Source organism: Helianthus annuus, chromosome 14 (genome assembly GCF_002127325.2).
Source record: "Helianthus annuus cultivar XRQ/B chromosome 14, HanXRQr2.0-SUNRISE, whole genome shotgun sequence".
Classification (NCBI taxonomy): domain Eukaryota; kingdom Viridiplantae; phylum Streptophyta; class Magnoliopsida; order Asterales; family Asteraceae; genus Helianthus; species Helianthus annuus.
In genome coordinates, this window is record NC_035446.2 from 101,025,160 (window position 1) to 101,028,921 (window position 3,762).

Sequence of the window (3,762 nt, forward strand, 5' to 3'; positions counted from 1 at the left end):
GTGTGTTTATTGTTAGTAAATATCGTGTTTTATAAACTTAAAACTTGACAAAAAAGTGTAAAAGGGCTTAAAATATATATATAAAAACCTATAACACACGACACGCATCAAGTTTTTGGCGCCGTTGCCGGGGACACAAGGATTTTAAGAAAGTTAGGAATCAACGGCCTAATCGTTTTTTCTAATTTTTCTGTTTTTTTAATCCCTTTTTACATTTTTAGCCAAGTTTTAAATTTATAAACAGGATATTCACTAACACTAAACACACATATGGGCAAGTGCACCCATCGTGGATGTATTATAGTGTTGGTAAGATACCGAGGTCGTCCAAGGACACAAGAGCTTTTAGTACCGGTTTATCCTCAACGTCTAATCAAATCAAAATGTTAGAAAAAGATTTTTAAACTAGAAAAATAAAACTAACTAAAATGCTGAAAAAGAAAATAAAAGTAAAAACGGATAGACAAGATGAATCACTTGGATCCGACTCGTGTGTAGTGTAACCTTTGATTATTTCCGCACTTTTTAAGAGATTATCTTAGTTATTGTAGTAGGCCCCTCTTTTGAAGGTGACGTTACCCTCAACCCAGTAGTTTGAGTCAGCAAGGATACAATCCTAAAGGGTCAGATTATTGAAAGATAATTAATTAAGTTATTAATACATAATGTGGTAGGCCCCTCTTGTATTTATGTTAGATTTAGCTGCTTTTTTGCTTCTTTTGTTTATTTGAGCTCATTTAATCCTGAAAATACAAAAGGAAGACAAAAACACACTTTTTCCAACATTAGTACTAAAAAAGGGTTAGTTTTATGCCACAATTGATGTAATTTATATGTTGCATTTTGGGCACATCAGGAAGACAAAGTCTTCGACTTTTACCAATAGATTTTCGACGACACATTGTGGATATTTGATAGACCTATTGGCAAGTTGTATGCTCATCTTTGTGGGGCTTGTTTTACCTAGTCCGAGTTGGTCAAACATTGATGCGGGCATAAGATTAATGCTAGCCCCAAGATCGGCTAATGCATTGCTGATGGGTGATCCCCAAATGGAACAAGGGATGGTGAAACTTCCGGGGTCAATTTTCTTTTGTGGGAGTTTGTTAAGTAGTACGGCGGAGCATTCTACACTTAAATTAACTAGTTGCAATGTTTCAATTTTCCTTTTGTGAGTGAGGAAGTCTCTCATAAATTATGAATATTTAGGCATTTGAGTGAGGACTTCCACAAATGGAAGATTGATGTGCAATTGTTTTAGTAAATTTACGAATTTTGTGAATTGTTCATCAGTCTTTTGGCGAAGTAACTGACCGGGGAAAGTACCAGAGGATTCTTGGTAGGCTCTTGATTTGGTGGAGGAGTCGTCTCTTTTTGGGGCATCGATGAAGTTGGGGTTTGGGTAGAGGGACTCTATTCAGTTGAAGGTAGCGGGGCCTCCTCGAGACCGATGGTACGGTTTCTTAATGTGATGAGATGTACTTGCGCCTTTGGGTTTATTTCGGTATTGCTGGGTAACGCGCCTTGTGGTCTCTCGGAGAAATTTTGAGCTAGTTGATTTAATTATTTTTCAATGTTTTGAATACTAGCTTGTTTATTTCTAAAGTTCGATTCCATTTGTTGAAATCGATCCGAGTTTTTCTTTTCGGTGTCGGAGATGAGGCGTGAGATAGTATCTTCAAGCCTCTCTCGTCCCCCATGTTGTTGTTGAGAGAATTTTTATGACTCATTTTCTTGGTTGTTGAAAATTTGTTCGTTGGTTTTGATTTTGTTGGTTACTACTATTGTCGGGTTCTCTACAACCAAGGTTAGGGTGGTTACGCCATCCTTGGTTGTAGGTACCCGTTGGAGGACCTGACGGTCTAGGTCTATTATCAATGTAGTTTACCGTTTCTGTTTGATTATCCATTTCTTTCATACAACTCCAATTTTCATGTGGTCCACCACACCCTTCACAAGCCATAACCGAGGCCATTTTTGCCATTTCTAACTTTTTGATTTTCGAATAGAGGGCCTCGATTTGGGTTTGTAAAGTAGTGGTTTCGTCAACCTTATGGGCGCCCGGGGCAATAGATTTTGTGCCTCGGGGAGTGTGCCACTGAAAATTGTTTTCAGCAAATTCCTCAATTTGATTATAAATTTCATTTGGGCGACGATTACCTTGAAGTCCCCCGGAGCTAGAGTCAAGTGTTTGTCTTGTGTGTGGCAACAACCCATTATAGAAAGTGAATACTTGTTGCCTTACCGCAAGACCATGATGAGGGCACTTTCTTAGTAGCTCCTTTAACCTTTCCCTAGTTTCATACAAGGATCCCCCGTCCTCTTGTGAGTATGTATTAATTTCAGTCATTAATTTAGCTGTTTTAGAAGAAGGGAAATACTTATACAAAAAATTTTGGGCTAGTTCATCCCAAGTGTTTACCGAACCAACTGGGAGGGTGTTAAGCCAAGCCTTAGCTCGGTCTTTCAGTGAAAACGGGAACATTCAGAGGCGGATGGCGTTATTTGATACTCCGTTGATCTGAAAAGTATCACATATTTCCAAAAAGTTGGTAATATGTAAATGGGGATCTTCGTCCGCAAGCCCTTGGAAAGTTGCGGAGTTATGGAGCATTTGGATCAAATGCATCCGAAGTTCAATGATGTTGGCATCGACATTCGGTGCATTGATAGCGGCGCCGAGATTAGCTACCGTGGGCCGTAGGTAATCCATTAGGGTACGTTGATCCGCCATTGGAAATGGGTCCCCCGAAACTTTATCTTGGTTTTAGCTTTAAGTCTTTTTTTTAGAAAGCGTTCGGGTTCGTCTAGAGGTTCTTTTATGTTTTTATTGGAACTGGAGTCATTCACTGCGTAGGAAGTTCAGGTGCGGCGCCTGGGTTCCAAGTCCTGCGATAAAACAAAAAGATTGTTGGTCAGAAATTTTACCACGGCCCCGTGCTCAGCTGAACATGGCCCCGTGGTCGGAGTTACAGTGTTTTTTTCCGGATTCCTGTTACTGGGGAGTTCAACACGTCCCCGTGCTGCACCAACACGGCCCCGTGTTCAGCTCTCTGTAACTCGAAAAATAAAAACTACCAGTTACGATGTTGGGCACGACCCGTGTCCGATCAGGCACGATCCCGTGCTGCAATTTGAAGATACTGAAAAATTAAGAAAAATCCTAAAAAAAAAAAGAAAAATAAGAGAAACGATTAGGCCGTTGATTCCTAACTTTCTTAAAATCCTTGTGTCCCAGGCAACGCCAAAAACTTGATGTGCGTGTAGCGTGATATATTTTTATTAATATTTTTAAGCCCTTTTTGACACTTTAGTCAAGTTTTAAATTTATAGAACATGATATTCTACTAACACTAAATACACATATGGGCAAGTGCACCCATCGTGAGCGTAGTATAGCGTTGGTAAGATACCGAGGTCGTCCAAGGACATAAGAGCTTTTAGTACCGGTTTATCCTCAACGTCTAATCAAATCAAAATTTTAGAAAAGGTTTTAAACATGAAAATAAAAACTAAAAATGCTGAAAAATAAAATAAAATAAAAACAGATAGATAAAATGAATCACTTGGATCCGACTCGCCTTTAGTGTAACCTTTGATGATTTCCGCACTTTTGCACTTTTTAAGAGAATCTTAGTTATAGTAGTAGGCCCTTCTTTTGAAGGTGATGTTACACCCAACCAAGTAGTTTGAGTCAGCAAGGATACGATACAATCCTATAGGGTCGGAATATTGAAATTTAATTAATTAAGTTATTAATGC

At 39.0% G+C, this 3,762-nt stretch overlaps 1 non-coding gene across 1 annotated transcript; it reads left to right on the forward strand.

Annotated features, from left to right (window-relative positions):
* Positions 1–2,249: 2,249 nt before the first annotated feature.
* Positions 2,250–2,356, forward strand: LOC118487039. The gene has a single exon (XR_004880206.1). It is a non-coding gene; the product is annotated as a small nucleolar RNA R71 (small nucleolar RNA).
* The last annotated feature ends 1,406 nt before the right edge of the window (positions 2,357–3,762 follow it).